The sequence below is a fragment of the Lepisosteus oculatus genome, chromosome 2, assembly GCF_040954835.1.
Source record: "Lepisosteus oculatus isolate fLepOcu1 chromosome 2, fLepOcu1.hap2, whole genome shotgun sequence".
Taxonomy (NCBI): Eukaryota; Metazoa; Chordata; class Actinopteri; order Semionotiformes; family Lepisosteidae; genus Lepisosteus; species Lepisosteus oculatus.
The window spans coordinates 31,738,713-31,756,985 of NC_090697.1; positions in this window are offsets into that span (position 1 = coordinate 31,738,713).

Here is an 18,273-nt window from a genome sequence, read left to right on the forward strand (position 1 = left end):
CTGTAGAGAAATCACATTTGATAAGAACATGCGCTGAAAAAGAGGAGAACTGTTTTGCGAACCTGCAGTACAATTACAGTTATATAAGACTGTTTTTAAAAGTCATAAATTGACATCTACTTGAGGTTGCATCCCTTTAAAATGGTGAACATGCAACACCACTCTCAATGGAATGTGTACCTTAAATGAACATAATAGTTCAATAAAAGAGTTCATGATTATAATAAATGTGTATATAAAGTTATGAAAAATAATGAGATTATATTACAAAGGCCTTTGGAGATAGCTAAAATGAATGATAAAGCATTATAAGTTAAATAATTCCATAAACTGTGATAATAATAAATTCTAAAATGAAATAGAATTCCTCAATCACATTGAAACATTTGAAATCTGTGATGATATTCAACACAAACACAAAAACAAAAAGGGAATAGAACACTTTCAAAATTTCCGAAGAAATTACCAGAAACTGAATTATACAGTTTAGAATGTGTATTTTGTGAATTATTGTAGGTATTTCACATGTTCATTATGAGATCAATCAGTCAATCAAGGTGAAAGATGAGCCCTGAAGTAATACCTGATTTATTGGCTAGTGGATTTTTCTTCTAACTCAAGCAATGGCAGAAGACATGTTGACAAGTATTTAGAGAGTCATTGGGTTGTCTGTCCCTGTCGCCAGAAGACATACTTCTAGAAGACATTGAGACATGCAGGTTGGATCAGTATCAATTACATGATTATTAATAAAACAAAAGAAGGAATAGGTCTATCACAGTCTTTTCATACAATTCATGTGAGGCATTCTTCCCCAGACCACATACATGAATCATCTGTGCTGCTGAAATCATGCAGTTCAATTTGGCATCTCGCATTTACATACAGTACTCACAACAACCAATAGCCCAACACCTTCTCAAAAATATTTTCTTTGCCACCAATTATATGAAATTATCAATGACATCATGCATAGTTCATGACTTTTCCTGCACCATAATTGTCACTCAGTTTCAGCAGCAAAAATAAAGCAATTAAATTCAACAGAAAGCAGCAAATCCAAATGGCTTCATGATAAACAACTAAGCAAATGAAAGTGAAAGGAACAGACATCTTCCATTTAATTTAATAATTTAATTATTTCAAATTTAATGCATTGAAAAGTTATTGTTTTATGCAGTTCCATCTAACACAACGAATATTTGCCTTGGCTGATTAATACAATACACTGAAATATGCTTGGATCTGGTTCACAGTCTCATATAAAATGCTTCTTTATTATTCTTACATCAAACATGAAATGACTAATTTGCAATTGAATGTCCTTTCATTCTCGTGAAAATTGCAAAGTGTGCCCTTATTTGCATGTGTTTGTTTCCATGATAGAGTGCTTACCAGCATTCTACAGCTGGTGTGGGCTGTGCTTAGTACCTGCTACTTACCACAAAAACCTGGCACTTGATACAACTAGTTACAGACTTGATACTGACTCGGAAGGACAGCTAGTTTCAGCACAAGACGCCTTCAGTTAGCACTTTAACACAGACAGTGGTTGAAGTTGTCAGGGAATGAAAATCCACAAGGCTTCATTTCAGAAATGGACCTTTTGTGAAATCACCTGCTTGACAAAGATGGCACACTGCTTGTGTTTCAGCTGGCCCAAGTAAGGCTGCTTCCACTGTGTGACACCAGAAAATAGCAGAACATAAAACAGAAAAATTTTACTTTTACTGTTCTCTTTTTTTGCCCACAGAAAATGTGTGCTTGTAAAATACCTGTAGGACATACATTTTCTAATATCAAATAATTCACACATTCGAAATAGAATGATCTAAAGCAAATGCATTCATTTTTGCCCAAGTTGTTCTTTTTTATAAGAGCTTAGCCTCTTAGCCTGAAAGGTCCAGGATACATTATAATGAATAATAAGATATGGTGAAAAATAACTGCTAGAATAGACAGATAGCTCTGCAAACACAGCTCAGCATTGAAAGCCTTAAAATATGTCTAAAGGTGGATTTATGCCTGAAGAAGCATGCCTTATGTAAGTTCTTGTATTTATAATTAAAGGCAACACAATGTGTCTGTGAAGTGAATGGTTTCCACTGTCTGGCTGACTTGGTGTCTGGTGGAATTGACAGGTCTTTCTTCATAGGGCTTGGGTAATTCTTCTATTATAAAATCCCTTGATTTAATTTAGTCTGTTTTAATTACATTTATTAGTATGTTCTTTTTGCCTTTTTTCTTGCTTCCACACATTGTTTAGAATACTCGTTCACACTCCTGGTTTCCCCTGGTCCTGGGGAAATCTTGTGACATCTATAGTCAAGCTTGGAGTCCTTAATCACAGGTTAATTGATTTCTTTATTTTTTCGGAGGCATGTTTTTAGACGTGCTTTCAGCTCATTAAAAAGTTGAATGGGATTTGTGATTAGGATAAACCCTTTACCAGTTTCAGAATCTTCGATCTCTGTGTGTCGCCTGACATGTGTCCCTCTGGACCTCCACAGGAGAAGAAAGGAACACTTCCTGAGGGTGTGTCTGACCCATTACCTTTCCCAACTGTGTCCGTTCATTGTATGTTGTTCACCTATTAACAACTGTTAAGCTACAAGTGATTAAACAGCCCAGTCAGAACAAAAAACAGCAGGCAGAGGTCCTGCAGGACCAAGGTTTGCCACCTTTGTCACGCCCTCTGCAGCCAGAGGGCGCTCCTTCTCTGTCCTGTCCCTAGTTTCCGGTCTGCTGTCCTTCCTGTCCCTCTCTTCCTTGGGCTATATATTTCCGGGTCTTGCACTCTGTCCTCGCTCAGCATTGATGTTCGGATGTCCTGAGACCCGCCTAGCACCAGGGCTCCCCACGTCCGCTCCCTGAGGGCATAGGTTTCTATACGGCATTCCTGAACTCTTTGCACTAATGAGCCCGGGCCTTTTTCCCGTCTCGCCGCTACGCATATAGGTCTTTTTCTGCTCTCCTGCTCCCCACGGTTAGTCCCTTTGGACGTCCGTGACAACCTTTAGACCAGAGACTGTAAATAATGTGTCAATATACTGTAGACGGCTAAATTGTTCATGTAGCTCCTTCAAACTTTTCACATCTTATATTTAAAGCTTTTAGAGACATATTTCTATTGCAATATATTATAAAACCCCAGTTTGTGTGATATATGTATGGGGTGATATGAAACCAAGCAGGCACCAGCTGTGAGTGGCACTTCAGTATCTTTTGGGGCCTAAGCAGTACTTCATATCAGTGTTTTTTATGTACCAACCACTGTCTTTACACACCTTTGTACACCCCACTTACAACCTTGACTGCACATTACAGCTTCAGGAATCTTGGGGTGTATCAAATACTGGGCCATTACTTTGGCTGGTCTGTCCTATTAAACCTAATATTGTCTATTTATATTTAGGTACCATGATATATAAAGTATACATAGGGTTGTATTCTTCTTTTGCAGAACTTTTTCAAATATGTTTTGCCTTTACTGTATTTGTGCACTTACTCTCCATGCAAGAGGCTGAATGCATTTGTCAAACCATTACTGCTAATAATTTCAACCGGCATCCAGAAGTCAACTGTGGGCTATATTAGAGTGAAAAGAAAGATGAAGGGCCATACAAATTGGATGGTCCACTAAAACCTCTCCCGAGAGGCATGCTTACCCTGAAACGCATTGTCAACCAGGCAGACCTTCTAATGTCAAGGACCTTCGAAAAACCTCCCTAATTTGTCACCAGGGAATCATGTCAGTCCTAGTACAGATCACAGGACTCCACTTACAGTGATGTTGCATGTGGTCATAACTCCAGAAAGTCTCTAACTCCGGAAAATTTTTCAACATTAGGGAAACAATGAGGTGGAGGATAAAATTGAATAATTGAATCGTACAAGAAGCTAGTTCCATTCTGCTTGTAGAATTAAAGAATGTTAAATAAAATTAATTAAAGCTTCATTATGGGATAAATGGATGAAGTCTGTTACAATCGTTATATTACAAATATATTATAATGTGTAGTTTATGTTACATGTTGTGATTAAAGACCTTTACCTTTGTGATCCCTGTTATCTCCTACTGGAATAAAAATCATCTCTGTGCCCCATTGCTTAAGAATACAAGAATCTTTACAAATGAGAGGAGACCTTTCAGCCCGTCTAGTTTGTTTGGTTTTCAGTAGCTACAGTAAGTAATCCAAGGAATTGACTTACTAGTAAATAGAAATGTTACTAATGAGATTCAGATATCAGATATCAAAGGAATAGAAAAACAAATACAGTCATTAAAAGTTTTAATAGTGTATAATAAATCTGAATATTAAACCTTAACTAAGGGTTGAATAAGCAGCTGTGGTCTGGCATACTATTTATTAATCTGTGTTACTTGGTGATAATTTATTGCTTTTATTTTGCTTTTGTTAGAGACTAAACTAACCTTGGGTGGCTGGAGTACTGAATTACATGTAAGTAAACCACAATTTAGAAAAGCTGTCTATGAGATTTCTGCATGTTTAATTGTATTCTCCGATGTTAGTATATTACTAAAATCGTTTAAGTATAATACAGACATTTAATTGTATGGCACTTTGACTCTGGTATTCTTCAGATTCAGCCAATACTTTATTTTGTGCTCTTAGGTCTCCATAGCCTGCTCTGGATGAATGCTGACATTTCTGGTTGCCTTAGAAACAAGATTTGTCTTAACTTCAATGTGGTGCTGGCAGTTGCAATTCCTATTGTTTTTATTGGCATCACAGGAAATCAGAATGAAAACAAGTAATCTAGATTTGTAAAAGACCTCCATCAGCACAGTATGTTTTAAAATGTGTATTAAATGTGATGATCCACTTCATAAAAGCTTTATGAGGTGCAATTATCTTATAAAATTGGTACTTTATTATTTTTTAATAAATAAACCATGATCATTCTTTCAAGTTAACACTGAGAAGGCAAATAAATGTTTTGAAGACAGAGTGCAATTAGCTTAAAACATCTGTATTAAAACAAGAGATTGAAATCCTACATAAAGAAATCCCATATACAAAACACATGCACGGCATGCAGGCTTCAGCACTTGAGTAATCTGTGTCACTTACAATACAATAACACTTTTCACTTTTCCTACCATTTTTATCTTCACAACTTAACAGGTGGGTTCTCAAAACAGAAAATGCGACGAAAAAAAACTTACTGCAAATGGATGATAATACACAAAACAAACTGATATCTCAGATAAATGATTTCACTGTAGAAGCAGAAGTAAAGCTAAAAAAGATCTTACTTACTTCCCTTATTGTCCCAGAAAGGAAATGTGCTTTGCAGACAGGTATAATACAATACTTAATACATTTAATACAACATTAACTCATTAACAAATAAGAAACATACTGTACATACTGTAAGATGAATACATTTGCATGGGTGAAATTGGCCCTCGGTTTAATTCCAGACATGGGGTGCTATCTGTGTAGAGTTTATATGTTCTCCCCATGTTTACATGGGTTTTCTCTGGGTACTTCGGTTTCCTCCCACAGTCCAAAGATATACAGTACTGGTAGGTTAAATGGCTTCTGGGTACACCAGCGCTAGGTGTGAGGGTGTGTCTGTGTCTGCCCTGAGATAGACTGGTGCCCATTGCTTGTCTGGAAAGGCTCCGGCTCCCCTTCAACCCTGAATTGGAAGCATATTGAACCACATCTTCTCTTCTAATTCAGGTTTCATTCAGGTGCCTGAACAAAATAATTCATAAGAAAATAATCTAAGCTATTGAAATCACATGTACGGTAACAGGATGTACAAAGCACAAAAAAGAAAAGTGAGAGACCAATTTTGACAAAGAAGAAATGTCCTTACCACCAATACATTATGCTGAAAAGTCAACTGGTTCTTCATTACAGGAATAAAATATTGAGATGGCCACCATCCTACACAATTAAAATATACACAGAATCACCTACTGTATTGTGCACATACCACAACAACTGAAGGGCAGTGATAAAAAAAACTGGACTGATTGAAAGGGAGCAGGTGAACCTTAGGGTGAATTATTTCTAGATGGAACATTTTGCTGTTTGTCAAAATGTTGTTGGCAGGTAGTGCCAGAACTGTTGTAGCTCCATATTTGTCTTGTTTCCAAGCTGGAACAATACTGTATTTCCAGATTCTTTTATGTGAGGATAAAAAAAAACAATACGGGGCAGTTACAATAATCTCTACTAGAATTATTAAAGTACAGCTGAGAGTCCACCAAGGACAGGCAGATAAAATATAAGCAAAATTCACTGAAGAAAAATACTGCAATCATAATTCGAAAAAAACATTTTTCTTGTTTAATTTACATTACTAAGAACAATCTAAGTGCATTGGAAGAATGTTTAAAACAATCAGGCTTTCAATAATTTGGAAAATAAATGTATAGAAATTTGATTTTTTTACACAGTGTTAATATTAATTACTATAATTCTTACAAAGTACACAAGATCACAGAAAGTGCTTACAAATGTATTACAGAGATGCCTAGTTGTTTAGGAAATATGAATATACAGTGGCTTTCTAAAGTATTCATAACATTCCTATTGTGTCCTATGTTGTGAATTTACAAAATGGAGCATTCATCAATTTATTCAAAATTTGAAACATTTTAATCAATCGAATGAACGTTTCAACCCATGAAATATTTATATTTATACCCATGGAAGTATTGATACTGAGCATCAAAATCTGATTGGCAGCAATAACAGGGGCATGTATAGGAGTGTAGTTTCAGCGAGACGTCTCACACACCTTTGGACACCAGCATGACGCAATTGCTGCCCATTCATCTTGGCAGATTTGCTCAAGCTCTATCAGGTTGTGTGGCAATGGCTTATTGACAGCGGTTCTCAAGTCTTTTCACAGATTCTCAATAGGATTCAAGTCAGATCTTTGAATGGGCCTTGAGCATGCTCAGTGCCACTCCCAAGACTGGATAAATCTGCCAGACTAAAAGACAAGGTAAGGTCCTCTTCATGCTAGTTGTACATCGTCTAGACTTCAGAAAGGGGCGATGTAATTCAGTGTACTGACCTCTGCTACACCTTTGTCTGAGTGCCTTCCCAGATATTAAGGCTCTTTAATACCCTTTTCCTGTTCTGGGCCTTTATATAACTTTAAATCGTAACTTTTATCTTGGAAATTCAATACTTGGTTGAGGGACCTTACAGAAACAGGTATATTTATTCTGAAATCATATAAACTAGTATTATTGCACACAGAGGCCTTTGTAATTGACTTGTTGAGGTAATTTTGTGCACCTAAATTTTTGGGGGGTTGCCACAGAAAAGGGTTTAAAAAACTGCTACAATCATGAAATCAACCTTTTCACTTTTTCTTGTATAATCATGAAATCAATCTTTTCACTTGTATTTTCATAATCTCTAAATTACCTTTCTTGTTTGCTTCCAGTGTGTGGAGTGGGTTATATTTATTCAATATTAATTAATATGTCTTCATTGCTACTTCACATTGTACTGACTGCAAGCTTTAAAGCAACTTAACGTAAAAGATCTGAATACTTCTGCAAAACACTTTTCTAGAGTTGCTTCTTTGAGTAGATTTAAGCAAGTGCAAAAGTGTATTTCACACATTTTAGCAGGCTTTGAGTCTGATGATCTGTACAGCAAAGCTTAGCTTCATTCAACACTAAAAAATATTTGCATCATGTTTTTGAAGAACCGCCTTAGCTATAGTGTGGAATTAAGTTATTCTTTAAAAATAAAAACCCACTTTATCAAATACAGAGTCATGGGAGACCCAGAGCCTATCTCTTAATGCAAGGCAGGGCACATCCTGGACATGACACCTGTCCGTCTCAGAGTCCACACACACAAACATGCCCACACTCATACAGAGCTAATTTTCCCTGAAGTCAGTCCATGTCTTTAGACTGTGGAAAGATCCAGAGGAAAGATCACAGGAGTTGAACCCAGGTCCCCAGCAATTCAAGGCATCAATGATAACCACTGTGCCACAGTTACATTATATTATATTGTTATATTAAATATATATATAATAAATATTTAACACAATGATGTAATATACTGTACATAACATTTATATTAATATGGTTGATCTGTGCATGATGGGAAAATATCATAAATAATTGTATTGTATTTAAAGGTCATCCCTTGGTGACCAAAGAAGGCAGCTTATAAACGTGAAAGTAAATGAGAGCATACTGTATCATGATGGTATTAAGAGACCAAGACTGCAGACAACCACAAATGCACTACTATTTAATCAGGAATATTTAGTATTCCTTTACAACCTGGCATCTGTTCAATGGACTTGAAATGACAAATTGGTGCCTTTCTTTGCAGCCCATGACAAAAAATAGTGGTTAACTTTCATAGTTATCAGTTTTTAAAAAAAAAGGCATTTCTAAACCTTAATTGTAAACTGTGACTGTGATTGCTGCAGAACACCGTAGTCATATATATTCTATCTTCCCATCAAAATCTTTTTTAAGGTAATCATAACTGAAACACAGCATGGTGGCTCCAGCTTACAATCATGATCAGTCTGCAAGTTAAATACTCACACATATTCATATTTTTAATGACTGTGAGTACAATTCTTATGCTTAATATTGCGACATAGTAATGAGTCCAATAGGAATGATGCATTTCTTTTGGAACTAAGTATTCTATCAGCCTTTTTAGTCATTTTTTTTTCAGTATTTACTTACATTTTCTCTCTGGAATTTGTTAAGGTTTTTTAACAGAAAGTCTTTTTACACATGAATATATTACTGTTAAGTCTATTACCTGCTATTGTTCTTTAAGTAATCAGAAGCTCCTTGACTACATTCTTTTTTCTAAAGTGACCTAAGTGCTAGAAAAGAATCTTAACTTGTGCAGTGTCATTAGTTGCTGGTTTTATGCTTTGAGGTCTGAATACTTCTGGAGCTAACTGTATTGTTAGCTTCATTATCTGAAATGTGAACTCAATACACATCCCAATCTTTCACTCCCATTAGTCTCTGTGTATTGTAGGGCATGCCTTTGAACAAACGCTCCTAGAGTGGTGTAAGTAAGCCACCTGATTTTAATCTCAAAAATAAACTTTTCTGATTCATTAAAGGTATACCCCAAAAGGTATTTATACACAGCAAAAAAGATTTGTGAGCTAAGAGCCCCATCATGACTAAACTCCCTGTCAGTAATCTCCTCTTTACAGGCGTATCTTAAGGTGACATGACTGAATTTTTTACTATCATTCTGGCACAGATTACAAGCTCAGGTGTTTGCTCATTGATTTGTGGTGACTTCTTTGCTTTTATATTCATGCAGACTGTTTCACATAATTTGGATATATCTATTTTCTGTCCCTTTTACATTCAACAGTTCATTTTCAAAAACAAAAGAATTAGTTTGGGTTCAAACAATGACAAGTTTAACATATTTTTACATTCTAAATAAAGAATAGAAAAGTTGAAATCAGGAACTCACCAAATTACTTTCTATTTTCAGACTGTATTGATATATTAAGATAAAGCACATTTTCTTCAGAACAATAACCGATGTAATGTTTTGTGTATGTACTTCTATTATAATCTTTTGACCCCAGTTTAAAGGACAAATATGATGAAATACAATGTGGTAAATAGCAAAATTATATGTACAGTACTCTAATCCAAGATTCATTTAAATGTACATAATTATGAAATACTGTATCAATACACCTATTAAAAATAACAACAATGTGTGTTAATATCTGTAACCGAGAAATTATCAGTTTTCTATAAATTCAGAATCTTATATGTTTTTAGTAAAAATCTGAAACCATATTTTACAGATTTGTGCTTAAAGCAATTGTTTTTACTTTCAGTGTGAATAAAATGTAATAAACAGAAATTTGTACCTCTCTTGTAAGTGTTGAAAAAATACAAATCCTCTGTAAAGAGAAAAATTAGCTTACTGTAGATAATGTGCTTCATGTTGAAATTCAATCAGGAGTCTTTATGGAGACATTCAATCAGGTGGATTATTTAGAATTTAGAATGCAAGAATTCAGAAGGCTTACAGCAGCCTATGAAAGTACAAGTATAATCCCTGTGTACACACAAAGTCCTCCTGTGGTGCTTATCTCAAGGAAGATTAGGTGTTTAAGCATTCAGATTGAAAAGGTTTTCAATACCAGCAGCATGAATATCCCATTAAACCACAATGCGTAGCAGGGGAGTAGCACTTACACAGAAATGGCTTTGTTGCTAAAATGACTTACACTTATCCTAATGTCCCACCTTCACATTTGTTCTAATTAATATCACTTTACTTATAATTATTCAAACTAAATTGTAACTTGTCAATTCGGTGTATTAACTAAAGATATACATTCACATCCAGAATAATGATATATTATTAGAATTATGATGTATTATATTCTGCACTAAAACAGGAAAATATGTAGATATTGAGAATATTGCAGCCACATACTTTATAGGTGAAAAAGTCTCTCATATACAGAAAAGTGCCTTTGAGTGTCATCTTCAATGGTGATGAAATATTGGACTTATGCTAAGATGAATCTATCTTGTAATTCCTCTTACTTTTTAATAGATTGCTCCTCTTCATAGTTAGTGGCAACTAAGGAGAAACTGCTCATCTGTGTTTACATTAATGTGAGTAAACAAGTGAGTTAATAGTTGTGGAAATTTAAATTTGAAAACATTGTTATTGTAGCTGATGCTGATTTGAAGAATCACTCTGAATTTGTTGGTTCTGATTTGAAAAGTTATTGTTAATGTTTTAATCACATTGGGTGCTTGAAGGATGTTCAGTGAAAATGTGCCAACATAACCTAGATTTTCTTAAATGCTTTTAGCATGTCCGTGACATGTTTACTGAATAATTTGGGTAAATGTGTATTTAAGTGTGTGATTGCTTAACAGCAACAAAAGACTTCAAATCAATTTCCGTCTGGTGCTGGTACAAATTAATGGCACTAATTGATTACAACACTGGTGGGAATGGATTTGTCTATTTCTTGTTTCTGGCATTTATCCAATCTGCTGTTGTTGTAACAATGTATTGAAAATTATCTGATATGGACATTTAGTTAAAATACTCCTTGAAGGGCCATATACAGTATTTAAAATAATGAATGAATCCACCAATGACAATGACGCTACAATTGCACAGTGACAAATAGAACAATAGCTTAAATATTTTTTACAAGAGTCCTGTTGAGAAATCCACAACAAATCCCAGAAAGAGGAAAGAATAATCCCACATACCCTAATTTGTGACCTTTTTATAAAAAATTTGTATCAAGCTGGCTCACAAGTGATATGAAGTAATGTTATCAATGTTTGGTATTTAATCACTGTTTTTTTTCTACATTTGTCCACATAATACAACATTGTAATTTATTAAGTGATGAGAGAGAGTTCTATGAAGGATACAGTCACAATGTTACCTTTAGATAAATACAAAGATAGTTGAATTTTAAATAAAACCCATTTAGGTATTTAAGATGGAAAACGTAATCTTGCAAAACTATGTAAGGAATGTCGATGAAAAACAATTGGGGGATAGTGGTATAACTGGTAAAGCAAACAAGCTTTTGATGATGCAGCACATAAACATTTATATAGAAGACGTTGAGATACACAACAGAAATAATGACTCTTTGCATCAGGTGTTCCTAGTCCTGGTCATGGTCTTAATGGCTAAGATGACCAACTGTGAGTCATGGGAATCCAAAGACTATATTGACTTCACTCAATCTGAGCTTCAGTATCTTAACTAAATGTGTTTTTGTTTCCTTTTTGGTCAAAACTGACCTTTTGTGGGTCATAGGACAATGATCAGTTTTAAAATACCTGTGAAAAAACTCACTCAGATCACGTGGGGGATTGCTATGATCCAGATGTCACAAGTTCAAGCCTGGGTCACGTCACTAACCAGCTGTGACTGGGACAGGCTACGGCGGCAGCGCACAATGGACAGAGAGCCAACAGGGTCGAGTCAAGCAGGATAAGTGAGCCAGGGTTCTCTGTGCTTCCCAGCAGACAGCGGCCCCTGTGATTTGGCAGATGCCTGCAGGCTTGCAGTGACATCGGTGAGGCAGGCCAAACTCTCAATGCAGGTGCTGTGGAGTCTGCGACATGTGAAATGATGAATGGCTCTGCAGGCTGGCATTGGAGGAGCTTGTCTAGTTCTCTCCCAAGAAAGTGTGGGAGTCACCGCCAGAGAAATGAGTCCTGAAGCTGTGATCCCAAACTATGGAGTTAGAAAAAATACATGAGAAACCCAGATGACTGTACCCTAGGAAATGAAATGTATACAGATGATAGATTGAAGGTGCTAGATGGAATTGAGGAAATGAAAGAGATTCATACCAGTATTAAGTAACTGAACTAAGCACTGCAATTTTGAAAGCGAGTGTATCCAGGTAGGGACAGGCAAAGAGTTAGATATCGTATAATGTATACAATAGGGTAGATCATTGTCCTTTTTTGTTTTAAGCCACTCCATTGTGACTTTGGTTGTATGTTTTCGGTAATTGTCCTCCTGCATCTTCTCCCAAGTCCCAAGTCTCTTGCAGACACCTGCCTAGTTTTCCTGTTGGATTTCTCTGTACTTTGCTGCATCCATTGTACCTTCTGTGTTCACAAGTCTTGCAGACCCTGACACAGCAAAGCATCCTCATAGCATGATGCTCCCACCACCATGCTCCACGCTAAGGATGGCATTCTGAAGGTGACGTGCAATGTGACACTTGTGCCAAACATAGAGCTTAGTGTGGGGGCCATAAAGGTAAATTTTGGTCTCAGCAGACTATCAGATCTTCTTCCACTTGGTCTCAGACTTTTCAATATGCCTTTTGGCAAACTATTGTTGAGATTTTATCTAAGATTGTTTCAATGTTAGCTTTAACTCTCCACTCTCCCATGAAGCCCAGATTTGTGATGCTCTCCGGTAATTGTTGTCATATGCCCAGTTTCTCCCATCTCAGCTGTGGAAGACTGTAATTCCTTTAGAGCTGTCATAGGCTTCTTGATGGCCAACCTGACTGGTGCCCTTCTCGCCTGGATACTCCGTTTTTGAGGATACCCTGTTCTACACAGATTCACACAGTTAAATTATATGATATTCATCCATCCATCTTTTTTCTAAATCCATTTCTCACTCGAGGGAGAGCCAGAGTCTATCCTGGAAAGAAATGGGTCCAAGGTGGGGTACACCGTGGACAGGACACCATTCCATCACAGAGCATACAGACACACACATTCACACGCCAGGGTCGATTTTCCCAATTGACCTATCAGTATGTCTTTGAACTGTAGGAGGAATCCACAGCACCTGGTGAAATAACCAAGTGCACACAAGAAGAACATAGAAACTCCACACAGAGAGCACCCCAGGTCTGGAACTGAACCCGGCACCCCAGCGCTACGAGGTAGCAATGCTAACTACTGCACCCCAATGCTGCCCAGGGGACATTAAATATGTTTTTAAATTTTCTTTTGGTAATCCTATAACCATATCCCAGATTTGTTTTAATGTTCCTTTGTAATCATGACATAGTTTTATTCAGGAGCTGTACAAAAGTAGCTGTGGGACCTCCGAGAGATAGGAGTATTTAACTGTAACTCATGCGAAATACCTTAAAAGCACACAGGTGGACTCCAGTCAACTAACTTATGTGTCTGGTTGCACCAGAACCTATTTAGATGTGTGATAGCAAATATGTATGAAATTAGTTATATTATGTTTTACATTTATGATTAATTTAGGAGGATCTGTAGAATTATGTATTCACTTTGACATTGCAGAGTGTTTTATGTCAATCATTGGCAAAAAATCCAGTTCCAACTTAATACATTATGATTCCATTTGGCAACACAACAAAATGTGAAAAATCCAAGGGGGTGAATACTTTCGATAGCCACTGTACATACTTGGATAATATGTAGTAGATGCCTGACATTATCAGAGGTCCAGTGTTTTCGTTTAATTATGACATATTATTTTATCAATAATGAATGAAAGCTAGAATAACTACAATGGCCCTTCACCTTTTTAGCAGAAGGTTGATGACTGTCAAGGCTTGGTTTAGAAGAAAAGCCTTTGTCAATTGTTGAATTACCAAAATATAATTAAACTGGGTCTAGCAAATCCCATACATTAGTAACTTTTCAGGTGGATACCTTTCTTCATGCCTTGGTTCCATGTTTAACTTAGTTGAGACATTATTTGTTCCCCTTGAAAGGCAATTCATCCGTAGACTATCTAGGAAGATCAATTTTCAGAAACTAGAAAATAGAAAGTAGAGATGGTGATATCTAAGAGGGCTGTAGTTCAATGCACATCCGATCCAAAGGCCCAAAGGTTTGAATTATTTTCAAAACAAATTCAACCTCACAGTAACAACAACTTATCAGATTGAATTTTTTGAAGTCTAAGACCAAGGAAATGGGCTGGTCTGCTTCTGTGACTGGAATTTTCAAAAGCCAAAGCACAGTAGATTTTGTATTTTTTTTGATGGGTATAAATGTTCACATCTGGGAAAGATCACAAAAAACTATTTCTATGAAGCCTATTTTAAATGAGAAAAAAAAACACTGAATAGTTAAATAGAACTGTGATCGTACCTTGAACCTGTGTTGGACATTTGAAATAAATAATTATTTTATATTTGTGAAAAAGAAGTCTTTTTAATATCTTCCTAAAAAACAACTAATTGGGGTGATTACATTTGTAAAGCCTGTGCATGCAGCACTTAATGGTCCCAAGACTAATTTCTTTTTTCAACGGCTCAGATGATCAAATCTGCCAAGTACTGTAGCTTTGAGAAATGCGCAATCTCAGCTTCAAGTCAAGTTATTCTGTGAGCTGCAGAGGCTCTCCTCCAGACAGAAATGACCACCTCTCAGGTTGAGAGCCTCTCCCATTAATCTCTTTAATATTTTTTATCATTGTATCATGCTAATTGATGTTGTAAATTGTTCTGAATGAGTCTACTGAAAGAAAACACTCAGCTGTAACCCAGGCAAGAAAGAAAAAAAAATACTTCAACTCCATACTGTGGTTCACAGTGCAGTTTATGAAAGTGGTTTGGGCCGTTTCGATTTTAAAGACTGGCCCTGAAGTATTGAAGCATTCACCCTCTAAGCTCTGCAAGGCCATTCTTAGCAAGATGTCTTGTCTCTGCAGAACTGTTCCATATTTTCAGTGCAGAGCACGCAGTAGCACTGTGTATTTTTCCTTTATTGTTGGTCCCAATAGTAATCTCTTCTACCTACCTCTGTTTTTATAGTTAGTAGTGGACTTTACTTTGGTGGCTGGTATTATTTGATTGAACAGGGAATAACATAGTGACTGTGTCTTTATTGTTCCCACCATGGAGGGTATACTTGTACATCTTGTTGTGGAAACTGGATGAGATGAGTTTATTGGTTTAATCTTTAGTGGTAGATTATTTAAGTGTTTTTTAGTGATTTAGTTGTGATTTAGTGGTTGGCTATAGATGAATATAAACTAAGTGGTAGAAACTGCTTTATTGAAGATACTGATTTAGTGGAGGATACTGGTTTAATTGGTGGTTATTGGTTCAGTACTAGTTATTGGTTTACTGGTTAAATTGGTGTAGTGCTGGATTTAGTCTTAGGTGTTGGTTGAGTGGTGGATATTTAGTGGTTGTTTACGGTTCAGTAATGATTATTAGTTTACTGGTTAAACACTTTTTGAATGGATACTACTTAAGTGGTGAGGTTTGGTTTAGTTGGTGCTACTGGTTTAGTAGTGGAATGTGGCTACCTGCCTGAAAGAGATTTAGTTAGCCATTCATACTGAAACATGAAACAAGAAACAAATAATCCTTGATCCCTACTCTTTAAAATCCTCTATTTGCTCCTACTACAATGTTGTGGTGCCATTTTTTAAAGATCTGATTCTGTGTGTTTTGATATATCACCTCTGTTAAACTTGTAAAATACTTGAGTAGCTCGCTGATGCCAAAATGGAATCTCTTTTTTATTTGTCCCAAGTTATTTTTTGCATGTATGTCAAAAACCAAAATGTAGTGTTGGGTTTTTCATCCAAGGGGCTGGAGAAGATCTGTTGTTCTCTTGTATTATCATCTGTTTGTATTATCAAAGTTTTTGTTTCTCTGGTTTGAGGGGTACCTTTTGTGAATTTTCTTTAAAACCAGTTACATTAGTAATTCATAATACCAAGTAATGAACAAGGAACCTGTTGTAAAAATACACTATATACTGTACATAGCGAAGCTATTTTTAAATAGCCTAATCAAGAGTCATGAATGAAAACAAATGGCCTTCTGATACTTCGTCTAGAAAATCAGAATAATATGATTGTGCACACAAGAGTCATGCGCACATTAATACCACACTCAGAATGATGAAAACAGGATGGTCATATAGGAAAGAAAGAGCTGTGTTATTAATTTACCCTCAGCCTCTCCGGTTTGGAGTACACCTGGACCCAAGGTCCCCTGAGCCGAGAAAGTAATTTAACAGATTGAATTGAACTTAAGTCACTGTGAGGAACAAATGAACTGACTCTAAAATTTTGGGGCTGTTTTGTTTTCTTGACATTCTGAAACCCTGTACTTTGGATATTGAGATATGATGTAGAAATAGTAATAGGGGATTCAAATTAAATTGTAGAAGCACTGCAGTTGAAAACTTCACTACAGCCAACACAAATATAAATAATAGGCTCATAAGTTAAATATTTAAATGCAGTCTGCCTATTTGTTGCAGTGTGATGTGAAAATGCAAAGATGAATTATGCATTGATGCATTAAGAATTCATGCAGGAGATGCATTAAAACCATTGCCTTTCTGTATATTAATACACCACAGTAAAATTAAGCTAACATACACATAGCTGTCTAATTTCAAAAATACCAAGGCTCATTATGATGAAAGTTGCTGGTATCCCACTCTCTGATTGATGGCATTTGATCTGTAGTCCTCAATGAGTGTGTGACTGGCAACCAACCACATGACAAATGGTCAGATGTCATCACTCTGCATTGAAAAAAAGAGGTACACTAAAATAATTGAACTGCTGCACACTAGGAAAAAATGGGCTGAGGAGATTGTTAAAATTGAGGTAATTAGTGTTCAGGTACAGCTGATGCTCTTTCATCATAAACGTAGGCTTGTAAAGATTGGAAGAAGCCTGGTGTACTGTATGTCCCTCTGTGTGCGGTTAGGTCTTCATTGCCTTTTTAAAATATTTTCTTAATCAGCTCCTACTTCTGGTTCTGCTCTGTGCTGCTCTGTGCAAAATGTGCATGTTCCAGGTTAGCTGTCAGAAGTGAAGCAATAATTAATTTTGATATTTATTTGTATGTTTGCTACGGCTTAATAACATTGTCATTGTGATCAGACATAAATGAAAGAAGCTTTCAAGATATTAAAAAAATTAATTAGGCTTCACTATTTGTATTGTTTATTCGACATGTACCTTTACAGATTTTGATAATTAAATTCCTGCTTTTCACAGGGGCATCCTTAAGCTTATACGTTACAAAGAAAAACAATGCAGTATGTCCATTTGTCTTAAAGTCTTTTAATCGTGGTGCTTTGTATCTTGTCAGTTAAGACTAGCCACATTCAACCTGACCTTGACAAGTTCTGTTTACATTTAATTGGTGGTAGAGGAAGACGCTTCACAAGGACACGTTTAAGATTACTCTTCAAACTGCAGTGGTCTACAGAAAACAAAAACTAAAACGATGTATGTTCTTCGTCGGTAATGTGACCTTAGTACTGCTGGTGACAGATTCTGTAAGCATTTTTTTCCCTTTGTCGCTGTACATTGCCCGAGGTTACCGTTTATTTGCAGCTTGGATTTCTGTGTACACACAATGCAAACTGACCGTGGTATTCCATAACAATAACATAATGTCTACGCGTATGTGCGAGCTACCTGTTTAGATAGCTTTTTGTGTGTATTATATATATATATTTCGAGACAGAGATTAGTGATCTGAGATTCCTTCGAAACAGAGCTGTGAATTCAAGTTTATAGATTTTAAACGTTTTAAAGCTCTAGCATTTATGCAGATGTTCTGAATCAAATACTGAAGAGTCGGTTACGTGTAAACCGGCTATATGTTTACTTTGGGATTTTTATTTTTTCTAAATTTAATGTAACGAGTTTTTAGAAGCAGTGGTACAGTATACAGTAGTTGCGTTTGTAGCGGATTCAGAGCACGCACTAAACCACCAAAACGGCATAGACGTGCGCTCTT